Below are 20,237 nucleotides of genomic sequence, written 5' to 3' on the forward strand. Positions count from 1 at the left end.
AAAAAAAAAGCCTACAGCACCTGGTATTCCCAGGCGGTCTCCCATCCAGGTACTAACCAGGCCCGACCCTGCTTAACTTCTGAGATCGGACGAGATCAGGTGCTTTCAGGGTGGTATGGCCGTAGGCTCTAGGAGCACTGGTTTTGGGCCTCTTAGCTTTCTTCGCTCAGCTTCAGTACAAGCAAGCAAACCACTCTGAAAAAAAAAAGCCTACAGCACCTGGTATTCCCAGGCGGTCTCCCATCCAGGTACTAACCAGGCCCGACCCTGCTTAACTTCTGAGATCGGACGAGATCAGGTGCTTTCAGGGTGGTATGGCCGTAGGCTCTAGGAGCACTGGTTTTGGGCCTCTTAGCTTTCTTCGCTCAGCTTCAGTACAAGCAAGCAAACCACTCTGAAAAAAAAAAGCCTACAGCACCTGGTATTCCCAGGCGGTCTCCCATCCAGGTACTAACCAGGCCCGACCCTGCTTAACTTCTGAGATCGGACGAGATCAGGTGCTTTCAGGGTGGTATGGCCGTAGGCTCTAGGAGCACTGGTTTTGGGCCTCTTAGCTTTCTTCGCTCAGCTTCAGTACAAGCAAGCAAACCACTCTGAAAAAAAAAAGCCTACAGCACCTGGTATTCCCAGGCGGTCTCCCATCCAGGTACTAACCAGGCCCGACCCTGCTTAACTTCTGAGATCGGACGAGATCAGGTGCTTTCAGGGTGGTATGGCCGTAGGCTCTAGGAGCACTGGTTTTGGGCCTCTTAGCTTTCTTCGCTCAGCTTCAGTACAAGCAAGCAAACCACTCTGAAAAAAAAAAGCCTACAGCACCTGGTATTCCCAGGCGGTCTCCCATCCAGGTACTAACCAGGCCCGACCCTGCTTAACTTCTGAGATCGGACGAGATCAGGTGCTTTCAGGGTGGTATGGCCGTAGGCTCTAGGAGCACTGGTTTTGGGCCTCTTAGCTTTCTTCGCTCAGCTTCAGTACAAGCAAGCAAACCACTCTGAAAAAAAAAAGCCTACAGCACCTGGTATTCCCAGGCGGTCTCCCATCCAGGTACTAACCAGGCCCGACCCTGCTTAACTTCTGAGATCGGACGAGATCAGGTGCTTTCAGGGTGGTATGGCCGTAGGCTCTAGGAGCACTGGTTTTGGGCCTCTTAGCTTTCTTCGCTCAGCTTCAGTACAAGCAAGCAAACCACTCTGAAAAAAAAAAGCCTACAGCACCTGGTATTCCCAGGCGGTCTCCCATCCAGGTACTAACCAGGCCCGACCCTGCTTAACTTCTGAGATCGGACGAGATCAGGTGCTTTCAGGGTGGTATGGCCGTAGGCTCTAGGAGCACTGGTTTTGGGCCTCTTAGCTTTCTTCGCTCAGCTTCAGTACAAGCAAGCAAACCACTCTGAAAAAAAAAAGCCTACAGCACCTGGTATTCCCAGGCGGTCTCCCATCCAGGTACTAACCAGGCCCGACCCTGCTTAACTTCTGAGATCGGACGAGATCAGGTGCTTTCAGGGTGGTATGGCCGTAGGCTCTAGGAGCACTGGTTTTGGGCCTCTTAGCTTTCTTCGCTCAGCTTCAGTACAAGCAAGCAAACCACTCTGAAAAAAAAAAGCCTACAGCACCTGGTATTCCCAGGCGGTCTCCCATCCAGGTACTAACCAGGCCCGACCCTGCTTAACTTCTGAGATCGGACGAGATCAGGTGCTTTCAGGGTGGTATGGCCGTAGGCTCTAGGAGCACTGGTTTTGGGCCTCTTAGCTTTCTTCGCTCAGCTTCAGTACAAGCAAGCAAACCACTCTGAAAAAAAAAAGCCTACAGCACCTGGTATTCCCAGGCGGTCTCCCATCCAGGTACTAACCAGGCCCGACCCTGCTTAACTTCTGAGATCGGACGAGATCAGGTGCTTTCAGGGTGGTATGGCCGTAGGCTCTAGGAGCACTGGTTTTGGGCCTCTTAGCTTTCTTCGCTCAGCTTCAGTACAAGCAAGCAAACCACTCTGAAAAAAAAAAGCCTACAGCACCTGGTATTCCCAGGCGGTCTCCCATCCAGGTACTAACCAGGCCCGACCCTGCTTAACTTCTGAGATCGGACGAGATCAGGTGCTTTCAGGGTGGTATGGCCGTAGGCTCTAGGAGCACTGGTTTTGGGCCTCTTAGCTTTCTTCGCTCAGCTTCAGTACAAGCAAGCAAACCACTCTGAAAAAAAAAAGCCTACAGCACCTGGTATTCCCAGGCGGTCTCCCATCCAGGTACTAACCAGGCCCGACCCTGCTTAACTTCTGAGATCGGACGAGATCAGGTGCTTTCAGGGTGGTATGGCCGTAGGCTCTAGGAGCACTGGTTTTGGGCCTCTTAGCTTTCTTCGCTCAGCTTCAGTACAAGCAAGCAAACCACTCTGAAAAAAAAAAGCCTACAGCACCTGGTATTCCCAGGCGGTCTCCCATCCAGGTACTAACCAGGCCCGACCCTGCTTAACTTCTGAGATCGGACGAGATCAGGTGCTTTCAGGGTGGTATGGCCGTAGGCTCTAGGAGCACTGGTTTTGGGCCTCTTAGCTTTCTTCGCTCAGCTTCAGTACAAGCAAGCAAACCACTCTGAAAAAAAAAAGCCTACAGCACCTGGTATTCCCAGGCGGTCTCCCATCCAGGTACTAACCAGGCCCGACCCTGCTTAACTTCTGAGATCGGACGAGATCAGGTGCTTTCAGGGTGGTATGGCCGTAGGCTCTAGGAGCACTGGTTTTGGGCCTCTTAGCTTTCTTCGCTCAGCTTCAGTACAAGCAAGCAAACCACTCTGAAAAAAAAAAGCCTACAGCACCTGGTATTCCCAGGCGGTCTCCCATCCAGGTACTAACCAGGCCCGACCCTGCTTAACTTCTGAGATCGGACGAGATCAGGTGCTTTCAGGGTGGTATGGCCGTAGGCTCTAGGAGCACTGGTTTTGGGCCTCTTAGCTTTCTTCGCTCAGCTTCAGTACAAGCAAGCAAACCACTCTGAAAAAAAAAAGCCTACAGCACCTGGTATTCCCAGGCGGTCTCCCATCCAGGTACTAACCAGGCCCGACCCTGCTTAACTTCTGAGATCGGACGAGATCAGGTGCTTTCAGGGTGGTATGGCCGTAGGCTCTAGGAGCACTGGTTTTGGGCCTCTTAGCTTTCTTCGCTCAGCTTCAGTACAAGCAAGCAAACCACTCTGAAAAAAAAAAGCCTACAGCACCTGGTATTCCCAGGCGGTCTCCCATCCAGGTACTAACCAGGCCCGACCCTGCTTAACTTCTGAGATCGGACGAGATCAGGTGCTTTCAGGGTGGTATGGCCGTAGGCTCTAGGAGCACTGGTTTTGGGCCTCTTAGCTTTCTTCGCTCAGCTTCAGTACAAGCAAGCAAACCACTCTGAAAAAAAAAAGCCTACAGCACCTGGTATTCCCAGGCGGTCTCCCATCCAGGTACTAACCAGGCCCGACCCTGCTTAACTTCTGAGATCGGACGAGATCAGGTGCTTTCAGGGTGGTATGGCCGTAGGCTCTAGGAGCACTGGTTTTGGGCCTCTTAGCTTTCTTCGCTCAGCTTCAGTACAAGCAAGCAAACCACTCTGAAAAAAAAAAGCCTACAGCACCTGGTATTCCCAGGCGGTCTCCCATCCAGGTACTAACCAGGCCCGACCCTGCTTAACTTCTGAGATCGGACGAGATCAGGTGCTTTCAGGGTGGTATGGCCGTAGGCTCTAGGAGCACTGGTTTTGGGCCTCTTAGCTTTCTTCGCTCAGCTTCAGTACAAGCAAGCAAACCACTCTGAAAAAAAAAAGCCTACAGCACCTGGTATTCCCAGGCGGTCTCCCATCCAGGTACTAACCAGGCCCGACCCTGCTTAACTTCTGAGATCGGACGAGATCAGGTGCTTTCAGGGTGGTATGGCCGTAGGCTCTAGGAGCACTGGTTTTGGGCCTCTTAGCTTTCTTCGCTCAGCTTCAGTACAAGCAAGCAAACCACTCTGAAAAAAAAAAGCCTACAGCACCTGGTATTCCCAGGCGGTCTCCCATCCAGGTACTAACCAGGCCCGACCCTGCTTAACTTCTGAGATCGGACGAGATCAGGTGCTTTCAGGGTGGTATGGCCGTAGGCTCTAGGAGCACTGGTTTTGGGCCTCTTAGCTTTCTTCGCTCAGCTTCAGTACAAGCAAGCAAACCACTCTGAAAAAAAAAAGCCTACAGCACCTGGTATTCCCAGGCGGTCTCCCATCCAGGTACTAACCAGGCCCGACCCTGCTTAACTTCTGAGATCGGACGAGATCAGGTGCTTTCAGGGTGGTATGGCCGTAGGCTCTAGGAGCACTGGTTTTGGGCCTCTTAGCTTTCTTCGCTCAGCTTCAGTACAAGCAAGCAAACCACTCTGAAAAAAAAAAGCCTACAGCACCTGGTATTCCCAGGCGGTCTCCCATCCAGGTACTAACCAGGCCCGACCCTGCTTAACTTCTGAGATCGGACGAGATCAGGTGCTTTCAGGGTGGTATGGCCGTAGGCTCTAGGAGCACTGGTTTTGGGCCTCTTAGCTTTCTTCGCTCAGCTTCAGTACAAGCAAGCAAACCACTCTGAAAAAAAAAAGCCTACAGCACCTGGTATTCCCAGGCGGTCTCCCATCCAGGTACTAACCAGGCCCGACCCTGCTTAACTTCTGAGATCGGACGAGATCAGGTGCTTTCAGGGTGGTATGGCCGTAGGCTCTAGGAGCACTGGTTTTGGGCCTCTTAGCTTTCTTCGCTCAGCTTCAGTACAAGCAAGCAAACCACTCTGAAAAAAAAAAGCCTACAGCACCTGGTATTCCCAGGCGGTCTCCCATCCAGGTACTAACCAGGCCCGACCCTGCTTAACTTCTGAGATCGGACGAGATCAGGTGCTTTCAGGGTGGTATGGCCGTAGGCTCTAGGAGCACTGGTTTTGGGCCTCTTAGCTTTCTTCGCTCAGCTTCAGTACAAGCAAGCAAACCACTCTGAAAAAAAAAAGCCTACAGCACCTGGTATTCCCAGGCGGTCTCCCATCCAGGTACTAACCAGGCCCGACCCTGCTTAACTTCTGAGATCGGACGAGATCAGGTGCTTTCAGGGTGGTATGGCCGTAGGCTCTAGGAGCACTGGTTTTGGGCCTCTTAGCTTTCTTCGCTCAGCTTCAGTACAAGCAAGCAAACCACTCTGAAAAAAAAAAGCCTACAGCACCTGGTATTCCCAGGCGGTCTCCCATCCAGGTACTAACCAGGCCCGACCCTGCTTAACTTCTGAGATCGGACGAGATCAGGTGCTTTCAGGGTGGTATGGCCGTAGGCTCTAGGAGCACTGGTTTTGGGCCTCTTAGCTTTCTTCGCTCAGCTTCAGTACAAGCAAGCAAACCACTCTGAAAAAAAAAAGCCTACAGCACCTGGTATTCCCAGGCGGTCTCCCATCCAGGTACTAACCAGGCCCGACCCTGCTTAACTTCTGAGATCGGACGAGATCAGGTGCTTTCAGGGTGGTATGGCCGTAGGCTCTAGGAGCACTGGTTTTGGGCCTCTTAGCTTTCTTCGCTCAGCTTCAGTACAAGCAAGCAAACCACTCTGAAAAAAAAAAGCCTACAGCACCTGGTATTCCCAGGCGGTCTCCCATCCAGGTACTAACCAGGCCCGACCCTGCTTAACTTCTGAGATCGGACGAGATCAGGTGCTTTCAGGGTGGTATGGCCGTAGGCTCTAGGAGCACTGGTTTTGGGCCTCTTAGCTTTCTTCGCTCAGCTTCAGTACAAGCAAGCAAACCACTCTGAAAAAAAAAAGCCTACAGCACCTGGTATTCCCAGGCGGTCTCCCATCCAGGTACTAACCAGGCCCGACCCTGCTTAACTTCTGAGATCGGACGAGATCAGGTGCTTTCAGGGTGGTATGGCCGTAGGCTCTAGGAGCACTGGTTTTGGGCCTCTTAGCTTTCTTCGCTCAGCTTCAGTACAAGCAAGCAAACCACTCTGAAAAAAAAAAGCCTACAGCACCTGGTATTCCCAGGCGGTCTCCCATCCAGGTACTAACCAGGCCCGACCCTGCTTAACTTCTGAGATCGGACGAGATCAGGTGCTTTCAGGGTGGTATGGCCGTAGGCTCTAGGAGCACTGGTTTTGGGCCTCTTAGCTTTCTTCGCTCAGCTTCAGTACAAGCAAGCAAACCACTCTGAAAAAAAAAAGCCTACAGCACCTGGTATTCCCAGGCGGTCTCCCATCCAGGTACTAACCAGGCCCGACCCTGCTTAACTTCTGAGATCGGACGAGATCAGGTGCTTTCAGGGTGGTATGGCCGTAGGCTCTAGGAGCACTGGTTTTGGGCCTCTTAGCTTTCTTCGCTCAGCTTCAGTACAAGCAAGCAAACCACTCTGAAAAAAAAAAGCCTACAGCACCTGGTATTCCCAGGCGGTCTCCCATCCAGGTACTAACCAGGCCCGACCCTGCTTAACTTCTGAGATCGGACGAGATCAGGTGCTTTCAGGGTGGTATGGCCGTAGGCTCTAGGAGCACTGGTTTTGGGCCTCTTAGCTTTCTTCGCTCAGCTTCAGTACAAGCAAGCAAACCACTCTGAAAAAAAAAAGCCTACAGCACCTGGTATTCCCAGGCGGTCTCCCATCCAGGTACTAACCAGGCCCGACCCTGCTTAACTTCTGAGATCGGACGAGATCAGGTGCTTTCAGGGTGGTATGGCCGTAGGCTCTAGGAGCACTGGTTTTGGGCCTCTTAGCTTTCTTCGCTCAGCTTCAGTACAAGCAAGCAAACCACTCTGAAAAAAAAAAGCCTACAGCACCTGGTATTCCCAGGCGGTCTCCCATCCAGGTACTAACCAGGCCCGACCCTGCTTAACTTCTGAGATCGGACGAGATCAGGTGCTTTCAGGGTGGTATGGCCGTAGGCTCTAGGAGCACTGGTTTTGGGCCTCTTAGCTTTCTTCGCTCAGCTTCAGTACAAGCAAGCAAACCACTCTGAAAAAAAAAAGCCTACAGCACCTGGTATTCCCAGGCGGTCTCCCATCCAGGGCCCTCTTAGCTTTCTTCGCTCAGCTTCAGTACAAGCAAGCAAAACCACTCTGAAAAAAAAAAAGCCTACAGCACCTGGTACACTGAGGTGAGTATGGCCTCTTAGCTTTCTTCGCTCAGCTTCAGTACAAGCAAGCAAACCACTCTGAAAAAAAAAAGCCTACAGCACCTGGTATTCCCAGGCGGTCTCCCATCCAGGTACTAACCAGGCCCGACCCTGCTTAACTTCTGAGATCGGACGAGATCAGGTGCTTTCAGGGTGGTATGGCCGTAGGCTCTAGGAGCACTGGTTTTGGGCCTCTTAGCTTTCTTCGCTCAGCTTCAGTACAAGCAAGCAAACCACTCTGAAAAAAAAAAGCCTACAGCACCTGGTATTCCCAGGCGGTCTCCCATCCAGGTACTAACCAGGCCCGACCCTGCTTAACTTCTGAGATCGGACGAGATCAGGTGCTTTCAGGGTGGTATGGCGTAGGCTCTAGGAGCAATGGTTTTGGGCCTCTTAGCTTTCTTCGCTCAGCTTCAGTACAAGCAAGCAAACCACTCTGAAAAAAAAAAGCCTACAGCACCTGGTATTCCCAGGCGGTCTCCCATCCAGGTACTAACCAGGCCCGACCCTGCTTAACTTCTGAGATCGGACGAGATCAGGTGCTTTCAGGGTGGTATGGCCGTAGGCTCTAGGAGCACTGGTTTTGGGCCTCTTAGCTTTCTTCGCTCAGCTTCAGTACAAGCAAGCAAACCACTCTGAAAAAAAAAAGCCTACAGCACCTGGTATTCCCAGGCGGTCTCCCATCCAGGTACTAACCAGGCCCGACCCTGCTTAACTTCTGAGATCGGACGAGATCAGGTGCTTTCAGGGTGGTATGGCCGTAGGCTCTAGGAGCACTGGTTTTGGGCCTCTTAGCTTTCTTCGCTCAGCTTCAGTACAAGCAAGCAAACCACTCTGAAAAAAAAAAGCCTACAGCACCTGGTATTCCCAGGCGGTCTCCCATCCAGGTACTAACCAGGCCCGACCCTGCTTAACTTCTGAGATCGGACGAGATCAGGTGCTTTCAGGGTGGTATGGCCGTAGGCTCTAGGAGCACTGGTTTTGGGCCTCTTAGCTTTCTTCGCTCAGCTTCAGTACAAGCAAGCAAACCACTCTGAAAAAAAAAAGCCTACAGCACCTGGTATTCCCAGGCGGTCTCCCATCCAGGTACTAACCAGGCCCGACCCTGCTTAACTTCTGAGATCGGACGAGATCAGGTGCTTTCAGGGTGGTATGGCCGTAGGCTCTAGGAGCACTGGTTTTGGGCCTCTTAGCTTTCTTCGCTCAGCTTCAGTACAAGCAAGCAAACCACTCTGAAAAAAAAAAGCCTACAGCACCTGGTATTCCCAGGCGGTCTCCCATCCAGGTACTAACCAGGCCCGACCCTGCTTAACTTCTGAGATCGGACGAGATCAGGTGCTTTCAGGGTGGTATGGCCGTAGGCTCTAGGAGCACTGGTTTTGGGCCTCTTAGCTTTCTTCGCTCAGCTTCAGTACAAGCAAGCAAACCACTCTGAAAAAAAAAAGCCTACAGCACCTGGTATTCCCAGGCGGTCTCCCATCCAGGTACTAACCAGGCCCGACCCTGCTTAACTTCTGAGATCGGACGAGATCAGGTGCTTTCAGGGTGGTATGGCCGTAGGCTCTAGGAGCACTGGTTTTGGGCCTCTTAGCTTTCTTCGCTCAGCTTCAGTACAAGCAAGCAAACCACTCTGAAAAAAAAAAGCCTACAGCACCTGGTATTCCCAGGCGGTCTCCCATCCAGGTACTAACCAGGCCCGACCCTGCTTAACTTCTGAGATCGGACGAGATCAGGTGCTTTCAGGGTGGTATGGCCGTAGGCTCTAGGAGCACTGGTTTTGGGCCTCTTAGCTTTCTTCGCTCAGCTTCAGTACAAGCAAGCAAACCACTCTGAAAAAAAAAAGCCTACAGCACCTGGTATTCCCAGGCGGTCTCCCATCCAGGTACTAACCAGGCCCGACCCTGCTTAACTTCTGAGATCGGACGAGATCAGGTGCTTTCAGGGTGGTATGGCCGTAGGCTCTAGGAGCACTGGTTTTGGGCCTCTTAGCTTTCTTCGCTCAGCTTCAGTACAAGCAAGCAAACCACTCTGAAAAAAAAAAGCCTACAGCACCTGGTATTCCCAGGCGGTCTCCCATCCAGGTACTAACCAGGCCCGACCCTGCTTAACTTCTGAGATCGGACGAGATCAGGTGCTTTCAGGGTGGTATGGCCGTAGGCTCTAGGAGCACTGGTTTTGGGCCTCTTAGCTTTCTTCGCTCAGCTTCAGTACAAGCAAGCAAACCACTCTGAAAAAAAAAAGCCTACAGCACCTGGTATTCCCAGGCGGTCTCCCATCCAGGTACTAACCAGGCCCGACCCTGCTTAACTTCTGAGATCGGACGAGATCAGGTGCTTTCAGGGTGGTATGGCCGTAGGCTCTAGGAGCACTGGTTTTGGGCCTCTTAGCTTTCTTCGCTCAGCTTCAGTACAAGCAAGCAAACCACTCTGAAAAAAAAAAGCCTACAGCACCTGGTATTCCCAGGCGGTCTCCCATCCAGGTACTAACCAGGCCCGACCCTGCTTAACTTCTGAGATCGGACGAGATCAGGTGCTTTCAGGGTGGTATGGCCGTAGGCTCTAGGAGCACTGGTTTTGGGCCTCTTAGCTTTCTTCGCTCAGCTTCAGTACAAGCAAGCAAACCACTCTGAAAAAAAAAAGCCTACAGCACCTGGTATTCCCAGGCGGTCTCCCATCCAGGTACTAACCAGGCCCGACCCTGCTTAACTTCTGAGATCGGACGAGATCAGGTGCTTTCAGGGTGGTATGGCCGTAGGCTCTAGGAGCACTGGTTTTGGGCCTCTTAGCTTTCTTCGCTCAGCTTCAGTACAAGCAAGCAAACCACTCTGAAAAAAAAAAGCCTACAGCACCTGGTATTCCCAGGCGGTCTCCCATCCAGGTACTAACCAGGCCCGACCCTGCTTAACTTCTGAGATCGGACGAGATCAGGTGCTTTCAGGGTGGTATGGCCGTAGGCTCTAGGAGCACTGGTTTTGGGCCTCTTAGCTTTCTTCGCTCAGCTTCAGTACAAGCAAGCAAACCACTCTGAAAAAAAAAGCCTACAGCACCTGGTATTCCCAGGCGGTCTCCCATCCAGGTACTAACCAGGCCCGACCCTGCTTAACTTCTGAGATCGGACGAGATCAGGTGCTTTCAGGGTGGTATGGCCGTAGGCTCTAGGAGCACTGGTTTTGGGCCTCTTAGCTTTCTTCGCTCAGCTTCAGTACAAGCAAGCAAACCACTCTGAAAAAAAAAAGCCTACAGCACCTGGTATTCCCAGGCGGTCTCCCATCCAGGTACTAACCAGGCCCGACCCTGCTTAACTTCTGAGATCGGACGAGATCAGGTGCTTTCAGGGTGGTATGGCCGTAGGCTCTAGGAGCACTGGTTTTGGGCCTCTTAGCTTTCTTCGCTCAGCTTCAGTACAAGCAAGCAAACCACTCTGAAAAAAAAAAGCCTACAGCACCTGGTATTCCCAGGCGGTCTCCCATCCAGGTACTAACCAGGCCCGACCCTGCTTAACTTCTGAGATCGGACGAGATCAGGTGCTTTCAGGGTGGTATGGCCGTAGGCTCTAGGAGCACTGGTTTTGGGCCTCTTAGCTTTCTTCGCTCAGCTTCAGTACAAGCAAGCAAACCACTCTGAAAAAAAAAAGCCTACAGCACCTGGTATTCCCAGGCGGTCTCCCATCCAGGTACTAACCAGGCCCGACCCTGCTTAACTTCTGAGATCGGACGAGATCAGGTGCTTTCAGGGTGGTATGGCCGTAGGCTCTAGGAGCACTGGTTTTGGGCCTCTTAGCTTTCTTCGCTCAGCTTCAGTACAAGCAAGCAAACCACTCTGAAAAAAAAAAGCCTACAGCACCTGGTATTCCCAGGCGGTCTCCCATCCAGGTACTAACCAGGCCCGACCCTGCTTAACTTCTGAGATCGGACGAGATCAGGTGCTTTCAGGGTGGTATGGCCGTAGGCTCTAGGAGCACTGGTTTTTGGTATGGCCGTAGGCCTCTAGGAGCACTGGTTGTGGGCCTCTTTAGCTTTCTTCGCCTCAGCTTCCAAGTACAAGCAAGCAAACCACTCTGAAAAAAAAAGCCTACAGCACACCTGGTATCCAGGCGGTCTCCATCAGGATCCGTCGGCGGTACTACACGGATTGGTATGGCCGTAGGCTCTAGGAGCACTGGTTTTGGGCCTCTTAGCTTTCTTCGCTCAGCTTCAGTACAAGCAAGCAAACCACTCTGAAAAAAAAAAGCCTACAGCACCTGGTATTCCCAGGCGGTCTCCCATCCAGGTACTAACCAGGCCCGACCCTGCTTAACTTCTGAGATCGGACGAGATCAGGTGCTTTCAGGGTGGTATGGCCGTAGGCTCTAGGAGCACTGGTTTTGGGCCTCTTAGCTTTCTTCGCTCAGCTTCAGTACAAGCAAGCAAACCACTCTGAAAAAAAAAAGCCTACAGCACCTGGTATTCCCAGGCGGTCTCCCATCCAGGTACTAACCAGGCCTGACCCTGCTTAACTTCTGAGATCGGACGAGATCAGGTGCTTTCAGGGTGGTATGGCCGTAGGCTCTAGGAGCACTGGTTTTGGGCCTCTTAGCTTTCTTCGCTCAGCTTCAGTACAAGCAAGCAAACCACTCTGAAAAAAAAAAGCCTACAGCACCTGGTATTCCCAGGCGGTCTCCCATCCAGGTACTAACCAGGCCCGACCCTGCTTAACTTCTGAGATCGGACGAGATCAGGTGCTTTCAGGGTGGTATGGCCGTAGGCTCTAGGAGCACTGGTTTTGGGCCTCTTAGCTTTCTTCGCTCAGCTTCAGTACAAGCAAGCAAACCACTCTGAAAAAAAAAGCCTACAGCACCTGGTATTCCCAGGCGGTCTCCCATCCAGGTACTAACCAGGCCCGACCCTGCTTAACTTCTGAGATCGGACGAGATCAGGTGCTTTCAGGGTGGTATGGCCGTAGGCTCTAGGAGCACTGGTTTTGGGCCTCTTAGCTTTCTTCGCTCAGCTTCAGTACAAGCAAGCAAACCACTCTGAAAAAAAAAAGCCTACAGCACCTGGTATTCCCAGGCGGTCTCCCATCCAGGTACTAACCAGGCCCTGACCCTGCTTAACTTCTGAGATCGGACGAGATCAGGTGCTTTCAGGGTGGTATGGCCGTAGGCTCTAGGAGCACTGGTTTTGGGCCTCTTAGCTTTCTTCGCTCAGCTTCAGTACAAGCAAGCAAACCACTCTGAAAAAAAAAAGCCTACAGCACCTGGTATTCCCAGGCGGTCTCCCATCCAGGTACTAACCAGGCCCGACCCTGCTTAACTTCTGAGATCGGACGAGATCAGGTGCTTTCAGGGTGGTATGGCCGTAGGCTCTAGGAGCACTGGTTTTGGGCCTCTTAGCTTTCTTCGCTCAGCTTCAGTACAAGCAAGCAAACCACTCTGAAAAAAAAAAGCCTACAGCACCTGGTATTCCCAGGCGGTCTCCCATCCAGGTACTAACCAGGCCCGACCCTGCTTAACTTCTGAGATCGGACGAGATCAGGTGCTTTCAGGGTGGTATGGCCGTAGGCTCTAGGAGCACTGGTTTTGGGCCTCTTAGCTTTCTTCGCTCAGCTTCAGTACAAGCAAGCAAACCACTCTGAAAAAAAAAAGCCTACAGCACCTGGTATTCCCAGGCGGTCTCCCATCCAGGTACTAACCAGGCCCGACCCTGCTTAACTTCTGAGATCGGACGAGATCAGGTGCTTTCAGGGTGGTATGGCCGTAGGCTCTAGGAGCACTGGTTTTGGGCCTCTTAGCTTTCTTCGCTCAGCTTCAGTACAAGCAAGCAAACCACTCTGAAAAAAAAAAGCCTACAGCACCTGGTATTCCCAGGCGGTCTCCCATCCAGGTACTAACCAGGCCCGACCCTGCTTAACTTCTGAGATCGGACGAGATCAGGTGCTTTCAGGGTGGTATGGCCGTAGGCTCTAGGAGCACTGGTTTTGGGCCTCTTAGCTTTCTTCGCTCAGCTTCAGTACAAGCAAGCAAACCACTCTGAAAAAAAAAAGCCTACAGCACCTGGTATTCCCAGGCGGTCTCCCATCCAGGTACTAACCAGGCCCGACCCTGCTTAACTTCTGAGATCGGACGAGATCAGGTGCTTTCAGGGTGGTATGGCCGTAGGCTCTAGGAGCACTGGTTTTGGGCCTCTTAGCTTTCTTCGCTCAGCTTCAGTACAAGCAAGCAAACCACTCTGAAAAAAAAAAGCCTACAGCACCTGGTATTCCCAGGCGGTCTCCCATCCAGGTACTAACCAGGCCCGACCCTGCTTAACTTCTGAGATCGGACGAGATCAGGTGCTTTCAGGGTGGTATGGCCGTAGGCTCTAGGAGCACTGGTTTTGGGCCTCTTAGCTTTCTTCGCTCAGCTTCAGTACAAGCAAGCAAACCACTCTGAAAAAAAAAAGCCTACAGCACCTGGTATTCCCAGGCGGTCTCCCATCCAGGTACTAACCAGGCCCGACCCTGCTTAACTTCTGAGATCGGACGAGATCAGGTGCTTTCAGGGTGGTATGGCCGTAGGCTCTAGGAGCACTGGTTTTGGGCCTCTTAGCTTTCTTCGCTCAGCTTCAGTACAAGCAAGCAAACCACTCTGAAAAAAAAAAGCCTACAGCACCTGGTATTCCCAGGCGGTCTCCCATCCAGGTACTAACCAGGCCTGACCCTGCTTAACTTCTGAGATCGGACGAGATCAGGTGCTTTCAGGGTGGTATGGCCGTAGGCTCTAGGAGCACTGGTTTTGGGCCTCTTAGCTTTCTTCGCTCAGCTTCAGTACAAGCAAGCAAACCACTCTGAAAAAAAAAAGCCTACAGCACCTGGTATTCCCAGGCGGTCTCCCATCCAGGTACTAACCAGGCCCGACCCTGCTTAACTTCTGAGATCGGACGAGATCAGGTGCTTTCAGGGTGGTATGGCCGTAGGCTCTAGGAGCACTGGTTTTGGGCCTCTTAGCTTTCTTCGCTCAGCTTCAGTACAAGCAAGCAAACCACTCTGAAAAAAAAAAGCCTACAGCACCTGGTATTCCCAGGCGGTCTCCCATCCAGGTACTAACCAGGCCCGACCCTGCTTAACTTCTGAGATCGGACGAGATCAGGTGCTTTCAGGGTGGTATGGCCGTAGGCTCTAGGAGCACTGGTTTTGGGCCTCTTAGCTTTCTTCGCTCAGCTTCAGTACAAGCAAGCAAACCACTCTGAAAAAAAAAAGCCTACAGCACCTGGTATTCCCAGGCGGTCTCCCATCCAGGTACTAACCAGGCCTGACCCTGCTTAACTTCTGAGATCGGACGAGATCAGGTGCTTTCAGGGTGGTATGGCCGTAGGCTCTAGGAGCACTGGTTTTGGGCCTCTTAGCTTTCTTCGCTCAGCTTCAGTACAAGCAAGCAAACCACTCTGAAAAAAAAAAGCCTACAGCACCTGGTATTCCCAGGCGGTCTCCCATCCAGGTACTAACCAGGCCCGACCCTGCTTAACTTCTGAGATCGGACGAGATCAGGTGCTTTCAGGGTGGTATGGCCGTAGGCTCTAGGAGCACTGGTTTTGGGCCTCTTAGCTTTCTTCGCTCAGCTTCAGTACAAGCAAGCAAACCACTCTGAAAAAAAAAAGCCTACAGCACCTGGTATTCCCAGGCGGTCTCCCATCCAGGTACTAACCAGGCCCGACCCTGCTTAACTTCTGAGATCGGACGAGATCAGGTGCTTTCAGGGTGGTATGGCCGTAGGCGCACAGTGTCCTATGAGCCATGCTGTCTTTCACGATTTACACTCAGTTAAACAGCACCTATTACTATCTTTGTTATTACCAATGCTCGATCGTGCTCGATCAGGCTCGATCAGGCGAGATTTAGTGAGCCACGGGTTTATGGTAGAACCCTTTTTTTATGAGTGTGACACCCTTAAAGCTTCCAAATTGTAATTGAGTTAAGTTAAGTTCAGTAGTTTACACAACACGTTTATTCTCCCAAGTTCAGATTCCACAGTCCATTCTCTTATTATCTTTCACTCTGATTAAGTGTTTTTACCCAAGAGTCTCCAGACTGTTAAACATTTGTATGCAAATATTTTCCTCCGTCCCACTGCCCGCCAATTATCTCAGGAACATATAGCTAGTCTTAACACAGAAGATGCCAATTGGCGTGGAATTTGTATACACATCCTTTTTACAAAAAGGAAACAATTCATTCTTCGATGATTAACACAAACAGGTAACATGCGATAGCAGCTACTAAGTTTTGCCAGTTTTAAAGCGCTCATTTGCATTCACATTTAAAGCTGCATCACTTTTCTGATGTGGGCTCAACACTTTAAGAGCTACATTGAGATTCACTTATTCAGGTATAAATTTTCGAAGTAGTACTTTTTGTAATCTATGCTGTTACTATAGAGCTTGATCGAGTCTTTAATGCTGGATGGAGAAGCATGTAGTACCTTTAACTGTTACTAGAGGGCCACTTATTCAGCCGTAGTTCTTTGCAGGAGTATGCTGCAGTAACCTTAAGCTATTTCAAGAGAGAGGTACCTTTTTTCAGACACAAAAATTATTGTGTCTAACTCAATCAGGCTGCAATAAATCAAATCATTACTGGAGATCTATTGAGTCCTATAGTTTCCCTTAAGTGTCAACAACTGCTTGCTGAAGCTCAGGATACTAGAGAATTATTAACCCAAGGATGAAAGATAGATTTGGTGTATTCACTTTAGGCAGTATAATGAGTTTTTGCTTGTTTTCTCTCCCCACTGGTAGACCTGGCATGCTTAGAGTGGTCTTCTCCTTAACTTTTTACCTTCCCCCTCCACTTTTTCTGATCTTTTTTTACTGGTATAAGGACTCTGTTCACTTTACCACTGCTAATAAGTGTGAAAGTGATTCTGCTCTCTCTCCCTAAACATGATATTATTGATTCATCTCCAATTGGCATCTTTAGTTTACCTCTAGTTCCGTAGTAAAGTGCACTACTTGTGCCCAGGTCCAGTAAAATAAATGCTACTAGTGGACCTGCACCTCTGATTGTGCCACCCACTTCAGTAGCCATCTAACCATGTTTGAGGCATGTTATTACAGAGCCTCTGAGCGCAGTTTACACTACCTGGCTTCATGGCAAAATAACCCTTTTGCCAGGTCCAAAACGTCCGGTTTATTAGTATACATCACCACTAAGGAAGGCCGTGGACAACCTGAGTACATGGGCAATGCATTTAGAAGGCAGGACATGTATTTTTAAGTTTTACATCTGGTAGTGAAATACTCCAAAAGTATTTTTTGACTACTGTGAGGCTTACCTCTCCCATTGAATAAAATTGGATTACCATTATTACTTTCTATAACTGTCATTTACAATTGGGAAGAGAAAAACCCTTCAAGACTGGTATCTCTGGAATGACAATTTTCCTTTTGCATTCTCAGGGCGTAATGGTTATGTCCTCAGATGAGATTTTGCTGTGCCAAGGACATAACCATATGTCATTGGCACAGCAGTCAGAAACCCCTCTGCTGTAAACAGTGGAGAGATTTCTTTTTCAGACTTGGGAGATGGGAAAGTGGTTCTCCAGCTGCCTGAGGCACTTTTTTTAGTTTAGTGACGATTGGCGCACATGGTGCACTGACTTCATTACACTGAAAGTGAAATGACCTGATCGGGTCATTTAATTTCACTGCCTACATGCTCCTGGGGCTATTTAAGCACTGCAAACACGTAGTCAGAGAGGATAGGTATCATTGGAAAGGGGAGAATCTCCCTTGGAGGGGGAACCTTTCCCTAGTGGATCCCAGCTTGGGGATTGCTGAGGAGGGCAATCCCCAAGCAGAGATCCACCCACTAGGCACCAGGGAGGGGGAGTGGCTTCTTGGGCAAGGGCATTTGCGCCCTGATAAAAATGTGCCCATTTTCAGTCTTTCTACACTCCCTGGGGGTAGATGGGGGCAGTAACCCTCAATCACCCCTGCCCCGGTTGGCTCTTGAGCCAGGAGGCAGCATCAGCGATCCAGTGAGTCTAGGGCATTTTATTTCGCCTCCTGGCGGCATTCTTTAGGGATGACTGCTTATGCGTCCAGGTGTTTTTGGGGCGTGCCTGGCATGACGCTATCGGGGGTGAACAATTTGAGCAGCATGTTTATTCATCTGTGGAAACATGCACAGGGCTCATTGCGCCTGAACGGACAGGCCAGTCTGTTTTTAGGTCAAGCCTAGCGCAGCATGCATGCGCTGCACTAGGAAAACGACCGCTTGGAATCGCTCTGGACTTTTCACATGCTCGTGCGTGTGAAAAGGCTACGCACCAGCACTTGGTCTCCCACCAGGATAGGGCTTTCTTCCGCCCTTCTACTTCTTGAGGCGTATTGGTTATTCTTAGTTCGCCAGGCCATCGACTGATTCGAAGGATCTGGAGCCATTGTCCACGCTGGTTGGTGTGGGATGGTATCCGTCATGGCCCTACGGAAACAGAGGCGTCTTGGGAAAATGTCAGTGGTGCAATGTGGTGTGAGGTGATATTCCCGGAGGAATTGATACAGGGCTAGCTCCAATGCTTGGCCATCAGCGCAGTGGCTATTTGGATGGTTTTGTTCAGAGTTCGCATCAGTCGCTCCACCTCTCCGTTTGCTTGGGGCCACCGGAGTGTCACCCGGCGATGCTTAATTTGGTGGGATACCAGGTACTAGGAGAGTTCTGTGCTGGTAAAGGGTGGGCCATTGTCCGTCCTGAGTTCACTCATGAGGCCGTGATTGGCCTTAACTTTTTCCAGCTTGGGTATGACGTCGCCAGCCGCAGTGGATGCTACGATTTCAACCTCGGGATACCGTGAGAAATCATCCACAACTACGAGCATGTATCTCCCGCTTGGTAGGCTACCAAAGTCTGCGCTGGCCCTTCCCCAAGGGGAGGTAGGGCCATCTTAGGTGATTACAGGCGCTGGACGGTTGGGAAGGCTGGTCACTAGACATACCAGACATTGCTGGATGATGGATTTTACTTGACGGTCCTGGCCGGAGAACCAGACTTTGCTCCTGAGGCAGTTCTTTGACTTCACTATCCCTTGGTTTGCACTATGTGCTAGGAGGGCGGCTTGGTGAGTCAGGCATCCCGGCAGAACGAGGCGTGGGCCTCGTAGGAGGCAGCCCTCGGTGGAGACTGACAGTTCATTGTGCACCTGGAATAGGGACTTCAAAGTGGCTTATGCGGCGGTGCGAAAGGGCGCAGGACTTTGCAGCGGCTTCCAGTCTCCCGAGGAGAGTGCTTGAATGGTGATCTGAAAGCAGTTGTCCTCCTTTGTGGCTTGTACCACCTCGTCTAATGAGATGGGAAGGGGTCTGGACCTCTCGACAATCATCCTGACATACTCTTCCGTGGCCGTGGCTTCTGACGCTTCTAGCTCTGTGACTGGCCAGGCGTGCCGTGACTGGAAGTCGGCAGGGTTGCGGGTGCCTGGTTTGTACTCCACTGTGAACTGGAATTCTTGGAGTTGTAACACCCACTTTTCTATCCTCAGGGTAGTACGTGATGATGATCCTTGGAAGAGCAGGATGAGAGGTTTGTGGTCTGTTATTACTACGAATGGCGGCACCCCCACAAGATCGCTATGGCTTCTTTCTCAAATTGTGAGTAGCGCTTCTCTATGGGCATGAGGTTTCTGCTGACATAGGCAACTGGGGCCCACTCACCACAGGCTTGTTGTTGGGTCAACACTGCTCCCAGGCCCGTTGGGCAAGCATCCACCACCAGTTGTGATGGAGCGAGTTTCAGAATTCATTTTATTCTGGCTCGTGAAGTTAATTCTCTGTAACATGAACTAATTTATTAATGAATTGTTCCATGATTTGTAATTTTAAATAAACCTAGAGTAAAATTACATTCACAAACACATTTATGTGCTCATGTTGCATTTGCGAGTTTGTCTTGTAACACATGATTAATATTGTCTTGTTTGTCTTATTGTCTTTGTCACTAATAATGCGGCTGATCATTTTATGGCATGTGCTTTCATTATGTGTGCTTTTGTGTTTGTCTTATGTTGTGACTGTTTATCTATGTTTTGTTCGTCTATCTTTTTACTCTTTCAGATATATCAAGAATCTAGATGGGCTTTAAGAAGAATGGTAGATATTAAATGTGCTGCTTTATTTGTTTGCTTCTGCTAGGTGACTTTTATTAATGGGTTAAATATTAGCAAAGAAGGGTGGGTAACAGAAGGGTTTATTTTACTTGAATTAATCACCTTTTTGTGTTTGTTTAATTACTAGCTCGAGTGAAAAGTTTGAGGCCTCGTCCTAATGAAAGTTGGTTGGCCTGACTAAAAGGAGCTGAGCACGGCAGTGACAGTGTTTTCATTGAAAAACTTCCACGGAAACGTGCAGAAGCTCAAACAATGGATGTTGTGTATATTAAGCTCCGAAAGCAAAAGCGTCAAGGCCAAGGAAGCGTATAGAGGCAGCTTGGCTAAAATCCTGGAGGAAATAAATTTGAACATTTAGTTAAATGTTGCAACTCTGGGAAGCCAGTGATGCTTCATGTCAATGGACAATGACATAATGATGTCATCAGGACTGATGCGTTGGCCTCTCGGTGGTCTGATGGATGACAACCAATTAGGTTGCTCCTTTTTGCTAAAATATCATTTTAGTTAGATTAGTGAGTAAGAAAAGGTATAAAAACCTGGCCTCTTGAGGGGAGCGGGCTGACTGTTTCCTGAGGGCGAAGTGCTGTCCGTTTTCCTTTGGACACGTAAGATCATTTAATGTTTAATAAACTTAATTTCCTTTTCAGGTCAGAAAGCTTAACATAGGGTTTAGGGTTGAAGTTTTCTTTAATTCATTATTTCTGTGCAATGTTGAAGTGCCGGACCTTTTGAGCCAATAATCTAATGATTAAAATGATTAATAAAAATGTTTGAAATTAATAAATGAGCTAATAAAGATTTGAAACTTTGAAACTTTAAAATAAAAAGACTTAAAACGTCAAGCTGGTCTTGATTATTTAGTCGTTACCATTAGCTAATTCCATTGGCCTCAGTGGTCTAATTAAATGTTTCTTTGATTATCAATGAATATAAATGTTATACTGCAGTTGTAAATAATGTACATATGAGTTTCATAGTGTGATTAATTAGGCCACATGA

The 20,237-nt window shown here is 50.0% G+C and overlaps 73 non-coding genes across 73 annotated transcripts; all 73 read right to left on the bottom strand.

Annotated features, from left to right (window-relative positions):
- Positions 1-8: 8 nt before the first annotated feature.
- LOC147683008 (5S ribosomal RNA) lies at positions 9-127 on the bottom strand. Its single transcript, XR_015301432.1, has one exon. It is a non-coding gene; the product is annotated as a 5S ribosomal RNA (ribosomal RNA).
- An 80-nt stretch (positions 128-207) lies between these two features.
- Positions 208-326, bottom strand: LOC147683009 (5S ribosomal RNA). The gene has a single exon (XR_015301433.1). It is a non-coding gene; the product is annotated as a 5S ribosomal RNA (ribosomal RNA).
- Positions 327-406: 80 nt separating this feature from the next.
- On the bottom strand, positions 407-525 carry LOC147683010 (5S ribosomal RNA). The gene has a single exon (XR_015301434.1). It is a non-coding gene; the product is annotated as a 5S ribosomal RNA (ribosomal RNA).
- An 80-nt stretch (positions 526-605) lies between these two features.
- Positions 606-724, bottom strand: LOC147683011 (5S ribosomal RNA). Its single transcript, XR_015301435.1, has one exon. It is a non-coding gene; the product is annotated as a 5S ribosomal RNA (ribosomal RNA).
- An 80-nt stretch (positions 725-804) lies between these two features.
- LOC147683012 (5S ribosomal RNA) lies at positions 805-923 on the bottom strand. Its single transcript, XR_015301436.1, has one exon. It is a non-coding gene; the product is annotated as a 5S ribosomal RNA (ribosomal RNA).
- An 80-nt stretch (positions 924-1,003) lies between these two features.
- On the bottom strand, positions 1,004-1,122 carry LOC147683013 (5S ribosomal RNA). The gene has a single exon (XR_015301437.1). It is a non-coding gene; the product is annotated as a 5S ribosomal RNA (ribosomal RNA).
- An 80-nt stretch (positions 1,123-1,202) lies between these two features.
- Positions 1,203-1,321, bottom strand: LOC147683014 (5S ribosomal RNA). Its single transcript, XR_015301438.1, has one exon. It is a non-coding gene; the product is annotated as a 5S ribosomal RNA (ribosomal RNA).
- An 80-nt stretch (positions 1,322-1,401) lies between these two features.
- On the bottom strand, positions 1,402-1,520 carry LOC147683015 (5S ribosomal RNA). Its single transcript, XR_015301439.1, has one exon. It is a non-coding gene; the product is annotated as a 5S ribosomal RNA (ribosomal RNA).
- Positions 1,521-1,600: 80 nt separating this feature from the next.
- Positions 1,601-1,719, bottom strand: LOC147683016 (5S ribosomal RNA). Its single transcript, XR_015301441.1, has one exon. It is a non-coding gene; the product is annotated as a 5S ribosomal RNA (ribosomal RNA).
- Positions 1,720-1,799: 80 nt separating this feature from the next.
- LOC147683017 (5S ribosomal RNA) lies at positions 1,800-1,918 on the bottom strand. Its single transcript, XR_015301442.1, has one exon. It is a non-coding gene; the product is annotated as a 5S ribosomal RNA (ribosomal RNA).
- An 80-nt stretch (positions 1,919-1,998) lies between these two features.
- On the bottom strand, positions 1,999-2,117 carry LOC147683018 (5S ribosomal RNA). The gene has a single exon (XR_015301443.1). It is a non-coding gene; the product is annotated as a 5S ribosomal RNA (ribosomal RNA).
- Positions 2,118-2,197: 80 nt separating this feature from the next.
- Positions 2,198-2,316, bottom strand: LOC147683019 (5S ribosomal RNA). The gene has a single exon (XR_015301444.1). It is a non-coding gene; the product is annotated as a 5S ribosomal RNA (ribosomal RNA).
- Positions 2,317-2,396: 80 nt separating this feature from the next.
- Positions 2,397-2,515, bottom strand: LOC147683020 (5S ribosomal RNA). Its single transcript, XR_015301445.1, has one exon. It is a non-coding gene; the product is annotated as a 5S ribosomal RNA (ribosomal RNA).
- Positions 2,516-2,595: 80 nt separating this feature from the next.
- Positions 2,596-2,714, bottom strand: LOC147683021 (5S ribosomal RNA). The gene has a single exon (XR_015301446.1). It is a non-coding gene; the product is annotated as a 5S ribosomal RNA (ribosomal RNA).
- Positions 2,715-2,794: 80 nt separating this feature from the next.
- Positions 2,795-2,913, bottom strand: LOC147683022 (5S ribosomal RNA). Its single transcript, XR_015301447.1, has one exon. It is a non-coding gene; the product is annotated as a 5S ribosomal RNA (ribosomal RNA).
- Positions 2,914-2,993: 80 nt separating this feature from the next.
- LOC147683023 (5S ribosomal RNA) lies at positions 2,994-3,112 on the bottom strand. Its single transcript, XR_015301448.1, has one exon. It is a non-coding gene; the product is annotated as a 5S ribosomal RNA (ribosomal RNA).
- Positions 3,113-3,192: 80 nt separating this feature from the next.
- Positions 3,193-3,311, bottom strand: LOC147683024 (5S ribosomal RNA). The gene has a single exon (XR_015301449.1). It is a non-coding gene; the product is annotated as a 5S ribosomal RNA (ribosomal RNA).
- Positions 3,312-3,391: 80 nt separating this feature from the next.
- LOC147683025 (5S ribosomal RNA) lies at positions 3,392-3,510 on the bottom strand. Its single transcript, XR_015301450.1, has one exon. It is a non-coding gene; the product is annotated as a 5S ribosomal RNA (ribosomal RNA).
- An 80-nt stretch (positions 3,511-3,590) lies between these two features.
- On the bottom strand, positions 3,591-3,709 carry LOC147683026 (5S ribosomal RNA). The gene has a single exon (XR_015301452.1). It is a non-coding gene; the product is annotated as a 5S ribosomal RNA (ribosomal RNA).
- Positions 3,710-3,789: 80 nt separating this feature from the next.
- LOC147683027 (5S ribosomal RNA) lies at positions 3,790-3,908 on the bottom strand. The gene has a single exon (XR_015301453.1). It is a non-coding gene; the product is annotated as a 5S ribosomal RNA (ribosomal RNA).
- An 80-nt stretch (positions 3,909-3,988) lies between these two features.
- LOC147683028 (5S ribosomal RNA) lies at positions 3,989-4,107 on the bottom strand. Its single transcript, XR_015301454.1, has one exon. It is a non-coding gene; the product is annotated as a 5S ribosomal RNA (ribosomal RNA).
- An 80-nt stretch (positions 4,108-4,187) lies between these two features.
- Positions 4,188-4,306, bottom strand: LOC147683029 (5S ribosomal RNA). The gene has a single exon (XR_015301455.1). It is a non-coding gene; the product is annotated as a 5S ribosomal RNA (ribosomal RNA).
- Positions 4,307-4,386: 80 nt separating this feature from the next.
- On the bottom strand, positions 4,387-4,505 carry LOC147683030 (5S ribosomal RNA). The gene has a single exon (XR_015301456.1). It is a non-coding gene; the product is annotated as a 5S ribosomal RNA (ribosomal RNA).
- An 80-nt stretch (positions 4,506-4,585) lies between these two features.
- On the bottom strand, positions 4,586-4,704 carry LOC147683031 (5S ribosomal RNA). The gene has a single exon (XR_015301457.1). It is a non-coding gene; the product is annotated as a 5S ribosomal RNA (ribosomal RNA).
- Positions 4,705-4,784: 80 nt separating this feature from the next.
- LOC147683032 (5S ribosomal RNA) lies at positions 4,785-4,903 on the bottom strand. The gene has a single exon (XR_015301458.1). It is a non-coding gene; the product is annotated as a 5S ribosomal RNA (ribosomal RNA).
- An 80-nt stretch (positions 4,904-4,983) lies between these two features.
- Positions 4,984-5,102, bottom strand: LOC147683033 (5S ribosomal RNA). The gene has a single exon (XR_015301459.1). It is a non-coding gene; the product is annotated as a 5S ribosomal RNA (ribosomal RNA).
- Positions 5,103-5,182: 80 nt separating this feature from the next.
- LOC147683034 (5S ribosomal RNA) lies at positions 5,183-5,301 on the bottom strand. The gene has a single exon (XR_015301460.1). It is a non-coding gene; the product is annotated as a 5S ribosomal RNA (ribosomal RNA).
- An 80-nt stretch (positions 5,302-5,381) lies between these two features.
- LOC147683035 (5S ribosomal RNA) lies at positions 5,382-5,500 on the bottom strand. The gene has a single exon (XR_015301461.1). It is a non-coding gene; the product is annotated as a 5S ribosomal RNA (ribosomal RNA).
- Positions 5,501-5,580: 80 nt separating this feature from the next.
- Positions 5,581-5,699, bottom strand: LOC147683036 (5S ribosomal RNA). Its single transcript, XR_015301463.1, has one exon. It is a non-coding gene; the product is annotated as a 5S ribosomal RNA (ribosomal RNA).
- An 80-nt stretch (positions 5,700-5,779) lies between these two features.
- On the bottom strand, positions 5,780-5,898 carry LOC147683037 (5S ribosomal RNA). The gene has a single exon (XR_015301464.1). It is a non-coding gene; the product is annotated as a 5S ribosomal RNA (ribosomal RNA).
- Positions 5,899-5,978: 80 nt separating this feature from the next.
- On the bottom strand, positions 5,979-6,097 carry LOC147683038 (5S ribosomal RNA). Its single transcript, XR_015301465.1, has one exon. It is a non-coding gene; the product is annotated as a 5S ribosomal RNA (ribosomal RNA).
- An 80-nt stretch (positions 6,098-6,177) lies between these two features.
- LOC147683039 (5S ribosomal RNA) lies at positions 6,178-6,296 on the bottom strand. The gene has a single exon (XR_015301466.1). It is a non-coding gene; the product is annotated as a 5S ribosomal RNA (ribosomal RNA).
- An 80-nt stretch (positions 6,297-6,376) lies between these two features.
- On the bottom strand, positions 6,377-6,495 carry LOC147683040 (5S ribosomal RNA). The gene has a single exon (XR_015301467.1). It is a non-coding gene; the product is annotated as a 5S ribosomal RNA (ribosomal RNA).
- Positions 6,496-6,575: 80 nt separating this feature from the next.
- LOC147683041 (5S ribosomal RNA) lies at positions 6,576-6,694 on the bottom strand. Its single transcript, XR_015301468.1, has one exon. It is a non-coding gene; the product is annotated as a 5S ribosomal RNA (ribosomal RNA).
- Positions 6,695-6,774: 80 nt separating this feature from the next.
- LOC147683042 (5S ribosomal RNA) lies at positions 6,775-6,893 on the bottom strand. The gene has a single exon (XR_015301469.1). It is a non-coding gene; the product is annotated as a 5S ribosomal RNA (ribosomal RNA).
- Positions 6,894-7,172: 279 nt separating this feature from the next.
- On the bottom strand, positions 7,173-7,291 carry LOC147683043 (5S ribosomal RNA). Its single transcript, XR_015301470.1, has one exon. It is a non-coding gene; the product is annotated as a 5S ribosomal RNA (ribosomal RNA).
- An 80-nt stretch (positions 7,292-7,371) lies between these two features.
- On the bottom strand, positions 7,372-7,489 carry LOC147683044 (5S ribosomal RNA). Its single transcript, XR_015301597.1, has one exon. It is a non-coding gene; the product is annotated as a 5S ribosomal RNA (ribosomal RNA).
- Positions 7,490-7,569: 80 nt separating this feature from the next.
- On the bottom strand, positions 7,570-7,688 carry LOC147683045 (5S ribosomal RNA). The gene has a single exon (XR_015301471.1). It is a non-coding gene; the product is annotated as a 5S ribosomal RNA (ribosomal RNA).
- An 80-nt stretch (positions 7,689-7,768) lies between these two features.
- On the bottom strand, positions 7,769-7,887 carry LOC147683046 (5S ribosomal RNA). The gene has a single exon (XR_015301472.1). It is a non-coding gene; the product is annotated as a 5S ribosomal RNA (ribosomal RNA).
- An 80-nt stretch (positions 7,888-7,967) lies between these two features.
- On the bottom strand, positions 7,968-8,086 carry LOC147683047 (5S ribosomal RNA). Its single transcript, XR_015301474.1, has one exon. It is a non-coding gene; the product is annotated as a 5S ribosomal RNA (ribosomal RNA).
- An 80-nt stretch (positions 8,087-8,166) lies between these two features.
- LOC147683048 (5S ribosomal RNA) lies at positions 8,167-8,285 on the bottom strand. Its single transcript, XR_015301475.1, has one exon. It is a non-coding gene; the product is annotated as a 5S ribosomal RNA (ribosomal RNA).
- An 80-nt stretch (positions 8,286-8,365) lies between these two features.
- On the bottom strand, positions 8,366-8,484 carry LOC147683049 (5S ribosomal RNA). The gene has a single exon (XR_015301476.1). It is a non-coding gene; the product is annotated as a 5S ribosomal RNA (ribosomal RNA).
- Positions 8,485-8,564: 80 nt separating this feature from the next.
- LOC147683050 (5S ribosomal RNA) lies at positions 8,565-8,683 on the bottom strand. The gene has a single exon (XR_015301477.1). It is a non-coding gene; the product is annotated as a 5S ribosomal RNA (ribosomal RNA).
- Positions 8,684-8,763: 80 nt separating this feature from the next.
- On the bottom strand, positions 8,764-8,882 carry LOC147683051 (5S ribosomal RNA). The gene has a single exon (XR_015301478.1). It is a non-coding gene; the product is annotated as a 5S ribosomal RNA (ribosomal RNA).
- Positions 8,883-8,962: 80 nt separating this feature from the next.
- On the bottom strand, positions 8,963-9,081 carry LOC147683052 (5S ribosomal RNA). Its single transcript, XR_015301480.1, has one exon. It is a non-coding gene; the product is annotated as a 5S ribosomal RNA (ribosomal RNA).
- An 80-nt stretch (positions 9,082-9,161) lies between these two features.
- On the bottom strand, positions 9,162-9,280 carry LOC147683053 (5S ribosomal RNA). The gene has a single exon (XR_015301481.1). It is a non-coding gene; the product is annotated as a 5S ribosomal RNA (ribosomal RNA).
- An 80-nt stretch (positions 9,281-9,360) lies between these two features.
- On the bottom strand, positions 9,361-9,479 carry LOC147683054 (5S ribosomal RNA). The gene has a single exon (XR_015301482.1). It is a non-coding gene; the product is annotated as a 5S ribosomal RNA (ribosomal RNA).
- Positions 9,480-9,559: 80 nt separating this feature from the next.
- LOC147683055 (5S ribosomal RNA) lies at positions 9,560-9,678 on the bottom strand. Its single transcript, XR_015301483.1, has one exon. It is a non-coding gene; the product is annotated as a 5S ribosomal RNA (ribosomal RNA).
- Positions 9,679-9,758: 80 nt separating this feature from the next.
- LOC147683056 (5S ribosomal RNA) lies at positions 9,759-9,877 on the bottom strand. Its single transcript, XR_015301484.1, has one exon. It is a non-coding gene; the product is annotated as a 5S ribosomal RNA (ribosomal RNA).
- An 80-nt stretch (positions 9,878-9,957) lies between these two features.
- On the bottom strand, positions 9,958-10,076 carry LOC147683057 (5S ribosomal RNA). The gene has a single exon (XR_015301486.1). It is a non-coding gene; the product is annotated as a 5S ribosomal RNA (ribosomal RNA).
- A 79-nt stretch (positions 10,077-10,155) lies between these two features.
- LOC147683058 (5S ribosomal RNA) lies at positions 10,156-10,274 on the bottom strand. Its single transcript, XR_015301487.1, has one exon. It is a non-coding gene; the product is annotated as a 5S ribosomal RNA (ribosomal RNA).
- Positions 10,275-10,354: 80 nt separating this feature from the next.
- On the bottom strand, positions 10,355-10,473 carry LOC147683059 (5S ribosomal RNA). The gene has a single exon (XR_015301488.1). It is a non-coding gene; the product is annotated as a 5S ribosomal RNA (ribosomal RNA).
- An 80-nt stretch (positions 10,474-10,553) lies between these two features.
- Positions 10,554-10,672, bottom strand: LOC147683060 (5S ribosomal RNA). Its single transcript, XR_015301489.1, has one exon. It is a non-coding gene; the product is annotated as a 5S ribosomal RNA (ribosomal RNA).
- Positions 10,673-10,752: 80 nt separating this feature from the next.
- Positions 10,753-10,871, bottom strand: LOC147683061 (5S ribosomal RNA). Its single transcript, XR_015301490.1, has one exon. It is a non-coding gene; the product is annotated as a 5S ribosomal RNA (ribosomal RNA).
- An 80-nt stretch (positions 10,872-10,951) lies between these two features.
- LOC147683062 (5S ribosomal RNA) lies at positions 10,952-11,070 on the bottom strand. The gene has a single exon (XR_015301491.1). It is a non-coding gene; the product is annotated as a 5S ribosomal RNA (ribosomal RNA).
- A 278-nt stretch (positions 11,071-11,348) lies between these two features.
- LOC147683063 (5S ribosomal RNA) lies at positions 11,349-11,467 on the bottom strand. Its single transcript, XR_015301492.1, has one exon. It is a non-coding gene; the product is annotated as a 5S ribosomal RNA (ribosomal RNA).
- An 80-nt stretch (positions 11,468-11,547) lies between these two features.
- Positions 11,548-11,666, bottom strand: LOC147683064 (5S ribosomal RNA). Its single transcript, XR_015301568.1, has one exon. It is a non-coding gene; the product is annotated as a 5S ribosomal RNA (ribosomal RNA).
- Positions 11,667-11,746: 80 nt separating this feature from the next.
- On the bottom strand, positions 11,747-11,865 carry LOC147683065 (5S ribosomal RNA). Its single transcript, XR_015301493.1, has one exon. It is a non-coding gene; the product is annotated as a 5S ribosomal RNA (ribosomal RNA).
- A 79-nt stretch (positions 11,866-11,944) lies between these two features.
- Positions 11,945-12,063, bottom strand: LOC147683066 (5S ribosomal RNA). Its single transcript, XR_015301494.1, has one exon. It is a non-coding gene; the product is annotated as a 5S ribosomal RNA (ribosomal RNA).
- An 80-nt stretch (positions 12,064-12,143) lies between these two features.
- LOC147683067 (5S ribosomal RNA) lies at positions 12,144-12,263 on the bottom strand. Its single transcript, XR_015301580.1, has one exon. It is a non-coding gene; the product is annotated as a 5S ribosomal RNA (ribosomal RNA).
- An 80-nt stretch (positions 12,264-12,343) lies between these two features.
- Positions 12,344-12,462, bottom strand: LOC147683068 (5S ribosomal RNA). Its single transcript, XR_015301495.1, has one exon. It is a non-coding gene; the product is annotated as a 5S ribosomal RNA (ribosomal RNA).
- An 80-nt stretch (positions 12,463-12,542) lies between these two features.
- Positions 12,543-12,661, bottom strand: LOC147683069 (5S ribosomal RNA). The gene has a single exon (XR_015301497.1). It is a non-coding gene; the product is annotated as a 5S ribosomal RNA (ribosomal RNA).
- An 80-nt stretch (positions 12,662-12,741) lies between these two features.
- Positions 12,742-12,860, bottom strand: LOC147683070 (5S ribosomal RNA). Its single transcript, XR_015301498.1, has one exon. It is a non-coding gene; the product is annotated as a 5S ribosomal RNA (ribosomal RNA).
- Positions 12,861-12,940: 80 nt separating this feature from the next.
- Positions 12,941-13,059, bottom strand: LOC147683071 (5S ribosomal RNA). The gene has a single exon (XR_015301499.1). It is a non-coding gene; the product is annotated as a 5S ribosomal RNA (ribosomal RNA).
- Positions 13,060-13,139: 80 nt separating this feature from the next.
- LOC147683072 (5S ribosomal RNA) lies at positions 13,140-13,258 on the bottom strand. The gene has a single exon (XR_015301500.1). It is a non-coding gene; the product is annotated as a 5S ribosomal RNA (ribosomal RNA).
- An 80-nt stretch (positions 13,259-13,338) lies between these two features.
- On the bottom strand, positions 13,339-13,457 carry LOC147683073 (5S ribosomal RNA). The gene has a single exon (XR_015301501.1). It is a non-coding gene; the product is annotated as a 5S ribosomal RNA (ribosomal RNA).
- An 80-nt stretch (positions 13,458-13,537) lies between these two features.
- On the bottom strand, positions 13,538-13,656 carry LOC147683074 (5S ribosomal RNA). Its single transcript, XR_015301502.1, has one exon. It is a non-coding gene; the product is annotated as a 5S ribosomal RNA (ribosomal RNA).
- An 80-nt stretch (positions 13,657-13,736) lies between these two features.
- LOC147683075 (5S ribosomal RNA) lies at positions 13,737-13,855 on the bottom strand. Its single transcript, XR_015301569.1, has one exon. It is a non-coding gene; the product is annotated as a 5S ribosomal RNA (ribosomal RNA).
- An 80-nt stretch (positions 13,856-13,935) lies between these two features.
- On the bottom strand, positions 13,936-14,054 carry LOC147683076 (5S ribosomal RNA). Its single transcript, XR_015301503.1, has one exon. It is a non-coding gene; the product is annotated as a 5S ribosomal RNA (ribosomal RNA).
- An 80-nt stretch (positions 14,055-14,134) lies between these two features.
- Positions 14,135-14,253, bottom strand: LOC147683077 (5S ribosomal RNA). Its single transcript, XR_015301504.1, has one exon. It is a non-coding gene; the product is annotated as a 5S ribosomal RNA (ribosomal RNA).
- An 80-nt stretch (positions 14,254-14,333) lies between these two features.
- Positions 14,334-14,452, bottom strand: LOC147683078 (5S ribosomal RNA). The gene has a single exon (XR_015301570.1). It is a non-coding gene; the product is annotated as a 5S ribosomal RNA (ribosomal RNA).
- Positions 14,453-14,532: 80 nt separating this feature from the next.
- LOC147683079 (5S ribosomal RNA) lies at positions 14,533-14,651 on the bottom strand. Its single transcript, XR_015301505.1, has one exon. It is a non-coding gene; the product is annotated as a 5S ribosomal RNA (ribosomal RNA).
- Positions 14,652-14,731: 80 nt separating this feature from the next.
- On the bottom strand, positions 14,732-14,850 carry LOC147683080 (5S ribosomal RNA). The gene has a single exon (XR_015301506.1). It is a non-coding gene; the product is annotated as a 5S ribosomal RNA (ribosomal RNA).
- Positions 14,851-20,237: the final 5,387 nt, after the last annotated feature.

Source organism: Lissotriton vulgaris, chromosome 11, assembly GCF_964263255.1.
Source record: "Lissotriton vulgaris chromosome 11, aLisVul1.2, whole genome shotgun sequence".
Taxonomy (NCBI): domain Eukaryota; kingdom Metazoa; phylum Chordata; class Amphibia; order Caudata; family Salamandridae; genus Lissotriton; species Lissotriton vulgaris.